The sequence below is a fragment of the Micromys minutus genome (assembly GCF_963924665.1).
Source record: "Micromys minutus genome assembly, chromosome: 2".
Taxonomy (NCBI): Eukaryota; Metazoa; Chordata; class Mammalia; order Rodentia; family Muridae; genus Micromys; species Micromys minutus.
Genome location: NC_137971.1, coordinates 83035342 through 83051496, shown reverse-complemented (window position 1 = coordinate 83051496; position 16155 = coordinate 83035342). Strand labels below are relative to the sequence as shown.

The window sequence follows — 16155 nt, the reverse complement described above, 5'->3', positions numbered from 1 at the left end:
GCGCTTTCCCCCACCACGCCGCCCAGCCGCCCACTTCCCGGTTTCTCTCCCGTCCCCCATTGGCCGTCCCGCCCGGGGGGTTTGGGGGTGGGAGGCTGAAGAAGAGTGGAGGGTGAGCGGTTCTCCCGGGAAGAGTGTGAGCGAAAGCCAATCAGGAGCAGACGTGGAAAAGAGGCGCCACTCCAACCAGTCAGACCCCGAGGCGCGGTCCGGACCCGTGACGACATAGTGGTCCCAGCCAATGGGCGCACCGCTGCCTGTCCGCTCTTCAGCAGCCGGTCGGGGGCGGTGAAAAGCGAGTGAGGAGAGCGCGACGGCGGCGTAGCCATCGCTGAGGGGAGAGCGAGGCCCGAGCTTCCGCGTCGAGGTGAGCGGCGCGGGCTCCGTCGCAGGCTCGGCCGCGGCCCTTCCGCGCCCGGCCGCCGTTTTGCTGGAGTCCTCGGCCGGGCTGCGCTGAGGTGGGGCCTGCGAACCGCCCCGCCCCCGCCCCGCCGTGGCCGCCTGGAGGCGGGGGCGCCGCCTCTGTCGGGACTGTTCCTGCTCGGCGTGGCCGGGCCGCCGCCCTCCCGACGGCCGGGGCCTCGGAGAGGGAGCGTGGAGGCCCCTGGCCTGCATCCCCGGGTGGCAGGGGTGCCGCCTGCGGCGGGGGGGGGGGGGAGGCCTCGCAGAGGCGGTCACGGTGGGGCCCGGAGTTAACGGAGGAGGGTGGCGGCCTGGGATAGAGTCATTCCGGGTCTGAGGAGGAAGAAAGTGATGGGAAAGGGGTGATGCTCTGGAGAGGGCGTCCTGGGAGGAGGCCCCTGGTCCGGAGTGGGATTGGCCCCTGGCAAGTAGGCATCGATGGCGTTGCAGAGAAATCAGCTGAGAGATGGAGAACTGGTTTGGGGTTTGAAGGTTAAGGTCTCTGGACCAATGGGGATAGGGCATGTGGAGTGTGAGAAGGTACACACAGAAACCGGAAGGTGTCCGAGGAGGGAGAGATGTTAGATGAGGGGTGGATGGAGGCTGTCTGACTAGAAGGCATTATTTGCTTTCTTGGAAAGTACACAAGGAACAGTCAAGGTGGATTTCTGTGTGCATGCTTAAGGGTGGGGATCTTTTGTGAATAGTGGAGTTGAGAGAGTGTCTCAGGATGACAGCTCAGAACACTCAGCTTAGCTACCGAGGCTGATCATTATCTTGCCATCTCAACTTCATCCTGTTCCCTGGATGATCCCATCTGATTGTTTTGCCACAGCTCACACAAATTCAGCCCTCAGAAGTAATGGGTATTAAGTATTACTTGGTTTTGATTGGGAAATTGCTTAATTCTTAAAGAAAAGTGCTAAGGGCAACATTTAAAGAGTCAGTTATCTGGTTGGGTTTGGATAATAGGGCATGAAAATGGGGCAGGTTGTGTTACAGAACCAAAAGTGAGGATACTGTGTGAGTGTAGCTGTGCAGTTCTGAATGAGCAATCTTTTTTAATGTAGTGGAATTTGTATTATGTTTGTTGGGCACTTGCTTTCAATTTTGAGAATAGATTTGTAGTTAGATAAACAAATATTTTCAGTTAAGAAAGACATTAGGTTATGTATGTTGGTGTTACTGCTTTCCGCTTTGAAGCTTTTATTTGTAGTGTGCAGGCAGAATTAGGAGGCAGAGAAGGGACCATATTTTCAGTGGATTTAAATGGAAGAGGTAATTTCTGCTTGAAGATAGGACAAAAGGCCTGTGAAGAGTTACAGTGTGAAGGGCAGAATTCAGGAGAACAGTTGTATGGCTGTTTCCTTGTTCACCAGATCAGCGTAGAATTTTAGCTAATGGTTCATTCTTTAGGACATACATGGTATTTTTGGGTAACATATTATTACTGCAACCACATTTTGCCTTTAGTATCTATATAATCTAGTTCAAGTGAAGGGCAAGTTTCTTGGAAAAGGTGAATTTTGGAGCATTTGCACATGGAGTTGGTATGTGGGTTATTGCTAGACACAAGAATAATTACAGTAGTTTGGATGAACTATAAGCAGTCTGTGGGCCAAAAAAAAAAAAAAAAAAAAAAAAAAAAACCCTCACAAATGTAAATAGTTTTTAATGTCCAATTATAGATCTTTCTGAATGAATTATTATATATGTAGTCATCAACCAAGCCTCTTCCTGCAGCTTGGTTGGTAAATAGTGGTTCCCTGTGATGGCTAGAAGGAAAAAGAACAGTTGGACTGATGATGGGGTATATATGCCCTAAAGTTTTTTATTTTTATTTTTTATAGTTAGATGTTTGTTGGTTGCTACTTTGTGCCAGAAACTGTTCTGAGCTTTCCAAGTATCATTATTTGATTGTATTTCATGGGTGAGGAAGAGGTTCAGACAGATTTAACTTGGCTAAGGTCACACCAGCTATTACATGGCAAATCAGAATTGGCAGAATCAGACAGTAAACACTACTTGAGCATTTGCTTGATGGTAGGCACTGGTAGACACTGGAGATTCATGATTTACCAGAAAATCCAAAGGTCAGACCTGACCTCTTATAGAAAATAAGACTACAAAAGAAGCCAGTAGAGTGGGGGAGATGGGGGTGGGGTGGGTGGGTGGTGGTGGTGGTGGCAGCAGTGCCTTTAATCCCAGCACTCAAGAGGCAGAGGGAGGTGAGCTGTTTGAGTTTGAGGCCAGCCTGATCTACAAGCTAGAGTCCAGAACAGTCAGGGCTGTTACACAGAGAAACAGTGCCTTTAAAAAACAAAACAAAGTCAGTAAAGAAGTATAAAGGTTGCTTGGAAAGATTTTGTAGCTACTGAAGAGCATGCTGTTTAGAGAAGCCTAGAGCTGAAAGACCTAGAGACTGGGAAGAAGATGGTTAAAAAGAAGCTACTAAGTTAAAAAAGGAAAAGAGAAATGTGAAGTGAATGTAGTGTCAAGATTGCTGAAGTGAGTTACGGTATGGATCAGCAATCGTGTTTGGTGTGGTCACAGTTATGGCCACATTCAGTGGGAAAAAATCATAGCAGGGCTCCTTGTAATGTTTTAGTCTTTGACTAAGAAGATCCAAGTGTGTAAAATGCTTGTACTAAAAAAAAAATCCAGATAAAAATGAGCATTGCTGTTTTTATCACTGAGGGATAACATTCATTTAACAGAAATGGGGCAGTTGGGACTACATAGGTCTAATCTTGGGATGAGAGCAGAGATGGACTTACTTGACATCTGCCCCATGTGAGCTGTTTTGGAAAGCGTGTTCTTATATTGGAAATGACTGATTTGTTATTAATTAAGATGGTATATCCTAAAAGATGGCATTTGCTTAATCTGAAGGATTAGGTTTTTAAAGCACCTTGAATCTTAGAGACAGTGTCCTGACTTTTCTGAATATTTATTTTCTTAGAGTTTAAGAAAAGAACTTAAGGTTAAAAGAAAGCCATGAACCACTCACAGAACAGGGACATTTTTAACTTTCTTTTGGCCTTACATTCTTCCTTCTTTCCATACATAGTTTTAGTTCCTCCCTTTGTTGGGTTTGATATGGACCTAAGAGTTTCAGTTCAGTGAACAGTATAAAAGTGCTGCATTTATGTTTAGCTGATCAATTTAAACAGTTGAAAGTTCACTACTGGGACTGGTGAGATGGTTCACTCAGTAAAGTGTTTACTGTGCAAGCATGAAGACCTTGGTTTGGATTTCCAGCACCTATTGGCATCACATGGCTGAAATCTCAGTATTGGGGAGGTAGAGACAGTGGGGATCCTTTGGGCTTGCAGGCTTGCTAGTCTAATATACTCAAAGGCTTTGTTTCAAAAATAAAGTGGAGAAGCAATTGGGGAAAATATCTGATGTCAACCTCTAACTTCCACATGTAGAAGACACACTTGTATAATCACACATACAGCATATACACACACCACAACACTTCACTCTTGTGTTCCCAATTCAAAGAGACATAATAACAAAATAGCTCTTTGTTTAGCAAGTAATTATTCCCAAACAAACTAGGAGGATTTGTCCAAGGGTCAGTACAGATTCAGTCCAATCTTATAAATGAGCAGGAAGAAATATTATAAACCCATTTAGTTTTAACCTTCATTTGGCATGTAGAGATTGGAATACATATACATGTGATTTCTGTCTTATCTAGACACTGTGTTATATTAAATAATCACAGTTAACTTTTTTTTATGTGCATACTGCATTTTACAATTGAGAATGAGGCTCAGAGAACTTAGGTTAGAGAGCTAAGTGACAGAAGTAAGACATCGTTCTTACTTTGGCAGGGCATGGTGTTATGTGCTTGTAATTCCAGCACTTGGGGAGGCAGAAGCAGGAGGATTCTGAGTTTGAAGCCTGCCTGGGTTGCATAGCAAGATGCTGTGTGAGAGAAAAATAAACAAAACCCCAAACCCATGTTTTGTTTCTAAAACTCACACAGATAAGGACTTATTACTATCTTTAATTGAAAAAAGTGTCATATAGCCTCCAGTATTTAATAGCTATTTAAATAGCTTAAAAGATAGGCCTCAGCCACCTCCCCAACTTTCTTTGAAACATAATCTAACTGTGTTGTCCTGGCTGGCTTGGAATTCTTCAGGTAGACCAGGCTGGTACTGAACTCACAATAGTACTGACTTTGCTTTCTGAGTGCTGAGACTCCAGTGTATGACACTGTGCTAAACCCCTGCTGCAGATGTTTGTGCCCTGTGATCCTTCCTCTAAATATTGTACAGTGTGTTTCATACATGTTCTATTATGTCACATTTTCCTGTTATAGAGATAGGCGTTTCCACATTTCAGTATTTTTAAAAAGAAGATAAATTTGATAGTTTATCTTTAAAATGTTAGAAATGGATACTGTATCATAAAGTCAAGTATACATGAGAATTGAGGAAGTAGGATATATACATGTTGTTTTTATGTGTAATGCTTTTAGAATTTATTTTCTTTCTAGCCTCCCTTTTCATTTATTATTCATTTATTTTAAATTATTGTTCATTCTCTTGAGTTAATATGGTATAAAAGATGTGTCATAATGTATAATATTCACATCAAACTGCATCAACAGGTTTGAATTTTAATTTTGGTCTTGTTAGCAATTTCATGTTAACTGTAGGCAAGTCACTTCCCCTCTCTGGGCTTTGGTTTCTTCATCTGTCATGGTTGCAGGGAGAACTTTTAAAAATGAGTATTGCTTTTTACCTAATTTCTCCTTTTTATCTCTCTTTTCTTTTGAAACTCCTGACATTTTTGTCATGGATTCCAAAGGATATGGTTGTGTTCTTAATTATTATAAAGGATGAATTCTACTTGTTTTCTACATTTACTAAGACAGGCTAGCTTAGATAGCAGATACTTATTAAATTGTTAGTAAAGAAATAGATGAATGGCATTTCTTATCTAAGCTAATAAAAACATGTTGGTAAAGTATATATAATTTTTTTTAAAGTTATTGAAAATCTAGCATTGAAACTTAGTGGTAGAAAAGTACTTAGCATGTGTAAGGCTTAGTTCAGGTAAAGTTCAGTTCCCAGGACCACAAAAACAACAGCAATAAAATGTCAATCTCAGCCCTTGGGAGGCAGAGGCAGGTGGATCTCTGTAAGTTCAAGGTCAGCCTAGTTTACATAGTGAGTTTCAGGACAGCCAGATCTAGATGGTGAGATTCTTGTCTGGGTGCAGTATGTGGCTGTGTGTATGTGTGTGTGTGTGTGTGTGTGTGTGTGTGTGTGTGTGTGTGTGAGAGAGAGAGAGAGAGAGAGAGAGAGAGAGAGAGAGAGAGAGAGTGAGAGACGGAGACCGAGACCAATCGACCGACAGACAGAGACAGACAGATAGAGGAGTTTCATTGAAAGGTACCTTTGCCTAAATAAATGTGTTTAGCAAAACTAAATCAGCTCTAGTTTTAACAAATGTCCAAAGGAGAAAACTTGTGGACCTGACTTTAAGAATCCTTCTATTATTTACCAGCTTTAAAAATTATGAAGTTTTTTTGTCCATATTGCTTCATAGCTGGTACTTCCATCCACTTTCCCCACAATTTTGATGCAAATTAAAGAAATCTAAAAAATTGTCATACAGCCTAATAGACATGTTAATAGAAGTGAATGAAAATTTTTTCATATAAATGTATTTTGAAACTCTGCTTTTTACTGTAATGTGCAAGAGAAATCAGATATAGCAAGGAGCCCAGAGGCAGATAAAGTGTCAGGGATCCTAAATATGTGCACCAGAATTAGTGTAGTAATGCTGGACCTTGCACTACAAACAGGTAGTGAATTGAACTACTTTGAAATTAAGTTGAATTTAGATGGATTGAAAGAAGGAATAGTAGGTAGTGTGGTAAAGTAACTTATATATTACCTATATTATGCATATAGATAAAAAATCTTTGGTTTTACAGAATAAATTATATCTTAAATCTGTGTCTCTTTATCTTTTAGACCCAAATAAGCTATTATGGGCATAGTGAAGATCTTGTATCAGTTCTTGGAAAAAGCCATTTGTTGTATGAAAATCAAGACACAGTGTTTTGTGAATGTATCATTTTCCCTGGTGGATTGTTTGGCACATTCCATTAAAACGGGCCAGTATCTTATAAATATTGTATGCCAACATGTAATAATCGATGTACTTTGGCTAAAGTATTAGTGGTTGTGTGCCACCAGCTTTTAGGTATAAATCACTTGGAGCCTTTAAATAATGGCTCTTTTGTGTATATTCACACGAGTTAACTACTTCAGAAACAGAATTTTGAAATATATAGTTTATTGCGTTTCATGGAATTCTTAGAAATGTGGGCATAAACATTCATGAGATATCTTGAGGTAATTTATACCATGGCTTCTTATGAAGTATTCTCAGAATAACTTATTTCCTAGAATGCAGATGTTCTTAAGGTCTGAGCATCTTCATAAAGACTTGTCTCTTTAGAAGAAAACACACTTAATTTTTTGTATAACTTTAGTGGCTTCTTAAAATGTTCAGAACCTAAGCCATAGCTGTAGCTCAGTGGCTCCCCAACTTTCCTTTCAAAGCTTAGTTAAAAAAATTTTTTTGAGGTCTGTGGCTCCTGGCTTAATATCTGTTACTCCTTTGTGCAGTGCTAGAGATTGAGACCAGGGCTTTGCTTTTGCTAGGTAAGTGCTCTGTCTACCTATGAACTATACAGACTTAGTTAATAATTCATTCTTTAATGTTAGGCAGAAAACATTGTGTGAAAACTCAACACTGTTTTAACAAGTAAGCGATTTAATAGGATTATAAAATTATGAAGCTTACCATGCAAATACTAGCTTTAAAAAATAGACCAATTAGATTCTTGGGGAAAACGAAGCTATAGCCAGGTTTTTGTTTAACTGTTGTTTTGAGGTTGGGTCTTCTTACATATGCTGTACTGACTTGACCAACCAACTTTCTGCCTTAGCTTCCAGCGTGCTGGGAGTACAGGTACATGCCACCATTTTTAGTCATAAGCTGTTCAATAGTATAGAAGTAACTACAGATTTTGGAATAGGTGTATATATAGTGTTTTTTTTATACATGATGTAGGGCAGTGTCTGCTTGAATGAAAAGAATGTGGAATATAGTAGAATGCATAAATAGGTTTTATTTTTCTTGCAGCAGAAGAAAATTCTTTAGCTTACTCTTAAACAACAAGATCCGTGGAGGAAAAGAAAATTGTTTTATTTTTGACCCTCACATCTGGTTTGAAAGTAATGCAGGGTTTGTAGCCAGTGGGATTGATTGCTCCTGAAACTCTGAGGTCCATAATCACACATGATCCCCTTAGAATGAAGAATTGTTTTTAATATGTTTCTTAAAACATGTGATTTTTTAAAAGCTGGTGGACTGTACTTAGAGTATAGGTCATAATAATATTAGGTTGTTACCATAAGCAGAATCCTCAGGAGAGAGGAAGCAGGTAATTAGCTGATAATGGGACATTTGATAGATTGACTGATAGATTGTAAATAGTAGGTGAATTGCTTTAAAGTGATAACCTTGGTGACCTTTTGGAGTTAATAATTTTCTAAGTATCAAATGTTAGCCTAGGAAACAATTTATTCCTATGGATAGTAGTCAGAAATACAGACTTTGTGAGCTGGAGGACGATAGGTGATCTGGCCTCTCAGTGAACTGAACAAGGCACCAGAGATGTTAAATAACTTGCCCAAACAAGGTTATGGTGGTCCTTTAGTGTAGTAACTGATTACCCTGATTCTTTTATACTTTTTACAATTTTGGCTAGAGCCAGAAAGATGACTTAAAAAAAAAAAAAACTGTTTGTTGTGCAAGATGTGACCCGAGTTTGATCCCTGGTATAGAGACCATTATGTTTTAGCACTAGTGATTTTAGCTCTGTGACTGATAATTCGACCATGAAAGCCCTGAGTTTATATATTCTCAAATGTTTATTTTTGCTTCATTCTTAGTATTGTTAACTATTACAAGGCTTATTTTAGGGTAGGGTGCCAGGTACCCAATTAAGTTTTACAACTGAAAACATACTGGAAATCCAGAAAATCACTAGACATTCCTACTCTTATGAGTTTTGCATAGCCTGTCCTTCATGATATTTCTTAAAAGATACTGATTTTTGAGAAGACATAGGATTTAGTTCTTTAAAGACATCCTTGAAAATATTCCTTCTCACTCAAAACTGGAGACCAGAAGGATCATTGGCATCCAATCAGATGGCCCTGATTCTGAATTTTTTTTTGTACTTTAAAATTTTTTTCTTATTTATTTGTTTGTTTATTTGTTTATTTATGTAATACTCAAGATTTTATTCCCCTCATGGTTCACCCTCCAACTGTTCCACATCCTATACCTCCTCCTCATCACCCCCCCCCCCCATGAGGATGTCCCCAGCCTACACACCCACCCAGACCTCTAAACTCCCTGGGGCCTCCAGTCTTTTGTGGGTTAGGTGCATCTTCTCTGACTGAACCTAGACCCAAGAGAGTCCTCTGCTATGTATATGCTGGGGGGCCTCATATCAGCTGACGTATGCTGCCTGGTTGGTGATCCAGTGTCTGAGAGATCTCGGGGGTCCAGGTTAATTGAGACTGCTGGTCCTCTTATAGGGTTGCCCTCCTCCTCAGCTTCTTCCAGCTTCTCTCTAATTCAACCACAGGGGTCAGCAGCTTCTGTCCATTGGTTGGGTGCAAATATCTGCATCTGACTCTTTCAGTTGCTTGTTGGGTCTTTCAGAGGACAGTCATGATAGGTCCCTTTTTTGTGAATGCTCCATAGCCTCAGTAATGGTGTCAGGCCTTGGGGCCTCCCTTGATCTGGATCACCTTTTGGACCTGTCCCTGGACTTTCTTTTCCTCGGGCTCTTCTCCATTTTCATTCCTGCAGTTCTTTCAGATGGGAACAATTCTGGGTCAGAGTTTTGATTGTAGGATGGCAAGCCCAACCCTCACTTGATGCCCTGTCTTTCTGCTGGAGGTGGGCTCTACAAGTTTCCTCTCTCTACTGTAAGACATTTCATCTAGGGTCTCTCACCTCCCAGGTCTCTGGTACATTCTGGAGGGTCACCCCCCACCCTCCTACCTCTTGAGGTCCCTATTTTCATTCTTTCTGCTGGCCCTCAGGGCTTCAGTCCTTTACCCCCCAACCCAATACCAGATTTCGTGTCCCCACTTGTGTCTTTTCCCCTCCCAGGTCTTTCACTCCTTCCCCTCTTGTGGCTGCTTTCTTTTCCCTCCCAAGTGTGACTGAGGCGTCCTCACTTGGGCCCTTCAGCATGTTGACCTTTTTGAGTTCTGTGGACTGTATCTTGAATAGTCTTTCCTTTATTTTTATTTTTTGGCTAATATCCACATATTACTGAGTACATACCATGCATATCACTTTTGCTTGCTGTAGCCAGAGAGAAGTTTCCTCCCCCACATTTATGTCCCCTAAATCAGAGTGCCTTTGAGCTTTTTAAACATTAAACTTTCTAGTGGAATAATAACTCTTACTAAGATACAAGTGCCTTTTGGGTGAACTTCGATTAGGAATATGGGTGGTTCCTAATTGAATTACAAAAACTGAGTCTTGGTTAGTTAGAAAGCCAGTGATGAAATTGTAGAAATTTAATAACTATAACTAAATTGGCAATGACTCTAAACTAATGGTGTTTTTTTCAGTTAAAAATTAAGACAAATAATTGAAAACCATGACTACATATAAACAACAAAATTTAACTGGCAATGGTATCTCTTTAAAATTACTGTTCTGAGAATCAGATGAGGTAGCATTATTAAAGTAACCAGACTTACTAATTGAATATAGATAGAAGTCTTGCTTTCATGTATTTGATAATTTTTTTCTTTTGGTATTTTTGGTAATTTTAGTTTAACATTTTTATTTATATGTAGCCCCATGCATCAAAGGACAATTGTCTTTTCTTAAGTGATTTATATTCATAGGTTTGTCCCATTTTTAGAGAGCTATTACTTAGATGGCTGATCTGGTAATCACAAATGAGCATTGTTTTCCTAGGTGTGTTGAGAAATTTGTGAAGGGCCTGACTTGAAGTTCACTTAGTTTCTTTCTTTACCTCTGGATATCTTGTAGTCTTTGATATGCTAATGTACTTTCACTAATCTGATTGGATATAATTTCAGTTTCCCAACCTCATTTCACAACAAAACTTCCCTGTTTAACCTTAAAAACAGATTTAAAAACCTTATGAAGAAGTAATACAAGAGTAGAGTCACAGCTGTGCTTGCAGTTATGGGTGCATTTGCAGAGTACCCAATTTGTTACCCTGTTTTGAAAGTTTAACTTTGTAAATAGAATTTAATAAACTTTAGACTATGTAATATATATGATTATTAATTTGATTCCATTTTGAGTCATATAATCTACATGTAATGCCTTAGGGTTAAAGTATACATTTTTTCTTTAATTTAAGCTCAGTGTTTTAATGAATATTAATCATGAAATATATTGTATACAGTATCAATCTTCATGACCTTTTAAAGCCAAACAGAGTTTTTTAGCTTCCTTGCAGACTTGGCAAGGCTTTGAAAATTACATCTTTGGTAACACAAAGTAGTAATAGTATACCATTGTGTATTAAACACCTTTATTTCTGTGGGGATAAAAATACAAAGATAAAAATTTCGTGATGTGGAAACATTTTTATTAAGGTAAGGAATAAATACAGCCTAGTCATTTTTCTATAAAGTAGTTTGTCTAAAATAAAATTACATATGACTGACTTAATAGGGCAAGTTTCTTTGAAGAATTCATTCCCTGTAATGGAATTGAATGATTCCCATTTCCCCACCCCACTAAACTCATTGTTAGGATTGTTTGTAATTTTTTTGGTCATTTCTTTCTACTTACTTTTTAAAAATGCTATATATGAACAGAAGCATAGTTCATTTTCTATAGGTTTTATAGTAATTACCAGTTTAGGCCTTATGCTTACAAACTAGAACAAAAGAAAATGGATAATACTGAAAATTTTACAATATTTTGTAAGCATGTAATTTTATGTAATGTCTCCACATCTAAAATTTTCAGGACAATAAAATCCTAGAAGTAATCTAGTTCTTGTGAAAGTGCTGTATATAAGGTCTTATAGAAGGTCATCAGTGTAAAAATGGTCCTGTAATAGCCCAAGAGCTAATGTAATGCACCATTGCGATTCCTCACTACTAACTGCCTTAGACATTAGGGACATAGAATACAGATACTGCTATATCAGTGTCTTTGTAGGCAAACAGAGTAGCTATTATGTCTACTTCAATGGATGCTTACAACAGAGTTGGACAGTAGCATCTTTTATTGAAAAAAGAAATGTTATCCAAGATGCTAGAGCTATTCTTTTGTCTGTGGAAAACTGCCTGATAAGCCTTAATTTTTGAGAAGAGGAAAAAGAACTCATTGTTCTTTGCTGTGTGACCAGAGTTTGTACATTTTGAGTTTGCATTTTGGTTGCTTATTTGTTGTCTGTATTATACTTTCTTAATGAAAAGACTACATAGAGATTGCATTCACTATGTACATGGGCTCAAAACATGTTGTGTATAATAAAAATATACAATTTTCTTGTTAATAAATGTTTTTGTTTACCTTTTGTAGTTACCAAAATAGAGTATAAAAGACGCTAACTAGATCTTTTTCTTCCAATATGCCTTCAGAACTTTATATGTGTGTGTCAGTGTGTATAAAAGTCTGAAAGCATGAGGTCCATGGGAACACATTAAATAATAATGTGGGAAGGGGACCTGGGGAGAGAAATGATGGCTCAGTAGGTGAAGTACATGTCACTCAAGCATGAGGACCTGAGTTTGATTTCCCGAACCCTCAAAAAGCCAGCTGCAGTGTATTTGTTTTCCCAGAACGGGGGAGGTAAAGGTGGGCTTATCTTTGGGGTTCACTGGGTTACATAGCCTCCCATACTCAGTAAGGTAAGACTTTTGAAAATCAAAGTGGGTGGTTCCTTAGGAGTGGCACCTGAGGTTAGCTCTGGCTTCCACATATGTGGGCTCACATACACGCACACATACCAATTATTTGCTGTACTCATTTGGTAAATAAAAATTACAGGAAGTCTTTGTAAGGATCCTATACTAGTCCCTACCGTACCCTGTGTAAATAAAAATGGAGTCGTTCATGTCAAAGTTTTGTGTTACCAAGCTGAAGCTCTCAGCTGTTTTTTGACTTCCTGGAATTTTAGGATTATAGCTATGAAGTGAAACATCCGTTTTTCTCTTCCTTAATCTAAAAAGATAACCTTTAAAATATCTAATATTAAACAATCAGTTATTTTTCTGTTCTAAACCTGTCTCTAACTTTACAAGGAAGTATAATTTGTTTCTTCTTCCTTTAGCCTTTTTGTCTATTTGTTTTGGAATTGAAAATCAACCTTTTTATAATATATGGTATATGCTTATAATCCTCACATTTAGGAGATGGAGGTTCTTGAAGGCAAGGCCTGCCTGGCTTGCATAGCAAGACCCTGTTTCAGTGCAATAAATAAATAATCCAAAAAGTTCTAGGAATTTCTTTTGTCTTATGGAGTGAAGTATAGTTTGATTATAGAATAGAAAATGAAGTTAGTTAGGGTTTATTAAGCTGCATTTTGCAAGGTGCTGGGGTCAATCTCTGTCACTGAAAAGCAAAAGCAGATTGTTAAACTAAAATTTTTTTTTTTCTCTGACAGATTTGGTGACTGAGGAAGGGACCCAGAGGCTCCTTGAACAACTAAGGCAAGGTACTGTTGGGAGTCCCTAGCTGTCTTATGGAACCTCCAATGGTTTCCAAATAGATCCCTCCAGGCCACACTCTGTTCTTTTTGCATTGAGCCTATGATTGTTTTTGGTTTGGGAGTACCATGCTTAGTTTGCCTTGGGAGTGCTCGTCTTGGACATGTCCCCACAAAGACGAGTTTGTGTCCATGCTATGCTTGTATGTAGACTGTGCATACTGTACAAGTGCTTGCTCACTCACCTGCTGATCTAGCTGCATCTGCATCCTCCAGCTCTAGTTAAAGGTAGTGTTTGGTGAAGGCAGTACTAAAAGGGATAAGACACTTGTCCTCAGAATTTAATTCATCTTCATCTTTTTTTTTCCCCTTGGACATTGAACTGCAAAAAGCATTAGCCAAGTGGGGTGAGGGAATTCTATAGTCACAGCCACAACTTGAGGCACCATTCTAACCTCATTCAAAAACCATTAGAATGTTTGTGTTTATATCTTGACTTTGGGCTGTCTTTAGGTCACTTGTCAATAAACTTATACTGTAGTTATGTCTGACTGTCAGAAAACGTGAGAGATCTTATGCTTGCACATTGAAATTCTGACTGTAAGTACATTGGCAGCTCTGTAAGTAGTCTAACTAGCCTGAGGTTACTGTGCTGTAAAGGAGCCCAGGCTACCTTGTTGAAAGAGGCAATGACACTTAAGATCAAGAACCAGGGCTGTTGTTCACTTGCAGTTGTTTTGTGGAACTTTCTCTAAATTCCTGACTTGAAGAAATTGTGAGAGAATTAAGTGGTTGTTATAAATTTGTTAAATAGTGATATAAAATCAGAATGCTACTTTTTCTGTATCTGCTGCTATTTACTGAGATTTGGTGACATGCAGATATATAATCCATAAGCACATGTACCCAAATGATGTATTCTGTGTTCCCAACCTTCGTGTGATCTTTCATCTTTGGTATGTAAAACATTGTTTCTCCTGTTCTTTCCTGTGCTTGTCTGAAAAGCTGTTCCAACCATAAGTATTTAGTGTGTACTTTTGTAGCTGCAGCTGTCTTCCTGTGTGTTGGGAAGAATGAATATTTATCTTGACATGAAGCTTAGGCATCTTCTTTAGAAGGCTATTTGCTTAGGGCCTTAATTATAGTCACGGTGACATTTGGCCTTCTATCAGTTTCTTAGGGTGGTGGATACAAGTCTTCATACAGTTGGTTCCTTATTTCAGTGGAAATATATTGTCTTGAGGTTCTGGAGGCTGGAAGTGTGAAATAAGTGTGGGGAGAGCCATGCCTGACTTGATGCTATATAACTCCAGTCATTGCCCTTGTTAGATGGTGTTCTTCTGTGTTAGTAGTAGTGTGTTCTAGACTGTATTTTTAAACTGTGGTGCTTTTCTTATTCATCCTTCATTTTCCTGAATGCTTGTGAAATAATAGAAATTATTGTGTAGAACAGGTCTTGGCAAACCATGGTCTGCAGATATTGGCTTTCTGGCTATCATAACTGTAATGAAATATCTGAGACTGAATCATGTATAAAGAAAAGTTTCTTTATCTTATTAAAGGCTCAAGGGGCTGCATATGGTGATTTCTTCCTTGTTCACAAAGTCCCAAGATTATGACATGAAAAGAGACAGGGAATGTATGTATATCTGTTTGCTGTGCCCCCTGCCCCAAAGCTATCAATCAGTACTTAGTCAGGGGAGGGGGTTCCATTTGATGACCTCATTACCTTTCATAGACTGTCTCTGAACATAATAGCTGGATTAGATTTCTGCTCCCTTAATAATTCACAGTAGAGATTAAACTGCAGCATGAGTTTTGGTGGGATGACAATTTCAAACACAAGCTGCTTTATGCTATAATAGAAGTTACAAAGTTGTTTATGAGCAATGGGTCACACAACTGAAAATAATTTACTCTTTAGCCCTTTATGGAAACCTTTGCTGACCCATGGTTTAGAATATTTTGAATTTCTTCCATTTAGGGGATATTTGAAACTATTTTCTATTTCATTTTTTAAAATAAGATTTATTTTGTTTTTAAGTGTGAGTGTGTATGTATGTATGTGTATGCGTGCACATGCACGTGCAGCTGAGTACTAGTGGCTGCAAAAGCCAAAAGCATTTGATCCCCTGGAGCTGAGTTGCAGGTCTTTGTAAGCTGTCCAGTGAGTGCTGGGAACCCATCTAAGGTTCTCTGCAAGAACAGCATGTTCTCTTCTAAGCCACCTCTCCAGCTTACATCTTACTTTTAAGTCATACAACTTAAGGAATGTAAAAGATCATTTAGCTTAACTATATTGCCTGTCTGCTGCTGACAAGAGATCTTCCAGCTGAGATATAGAAAAACAAAATAAGCAAAATTAGAGAATAAATGACAAACCAGCATTGCACATGATATGGTAAACACAAGAATTATACCAGATTGAGAGCTTAAAAATGAATAAAGACAGATTTGGTGGTGTTGACCTATAATCCCAGCTGCTAGGGTGGTTGAGGCACCAGAATAACAAATTTAAGCCTGTCTGGACAATTTAATGAGATATTGTTTTTAGAAGAATAAATAAAAAGAGGGGTGAGGATATAGAACCCTTTTTTATATATGCAGGGGTCTTGGTTGTACACAGACACAGAGTATGTGTGGAGGACGGAGAGAAGAATGAGTAAGAAAATGTGAATGAATGAGACAGAAATACTTTCTTCTTTGTCCATCTGTTCACCCAACTGTCTGCACTAGTGGGCCCTGACTAATGTGTTTGTATATTAAATGCGTAGAGGAGCCAGATTTACAAGAAAAGTAAATAGAGCCAACCTTGAGGTATAGATTTAGGAGAAGAAAATTGGTAGAAAGCAGGACTGAATAGTTAGGCATCTGTTTGAGACCTTCACATTCAGTCCTTAGTTTCTCTAAATTTGTAGTAGGGAAAAACAGGGAAAAGCTAAATCTCCGCACTCCCACTTTACAGTTACAGGTAC

The 16155-nt window shown here is 38.9% G+C and overlaps 1 protein-coding gene across 1 annotated transcript in view; it reads left to right on the top strand.

The window, feature by feature from the left end:
* Nucleotides 1-310: 310 nt before the first annotated feature.
* FAR1 (fatty acyl-CoA reductase 1) overlaps nt 311-16155 on the top strand; it is a 59405-nt gene continuing 43560 nt past the window's right edge. The window contains exons 1-2 of the mRNA XM_080911830.1: nt 311-367; nt 13139-13189. The gene's annotated coding sequence lies outside the window, so the exon portion shown is untranslated. The remainder of the gene's footprint in view (nt 368-13138; nt 13190-16155) is intronic.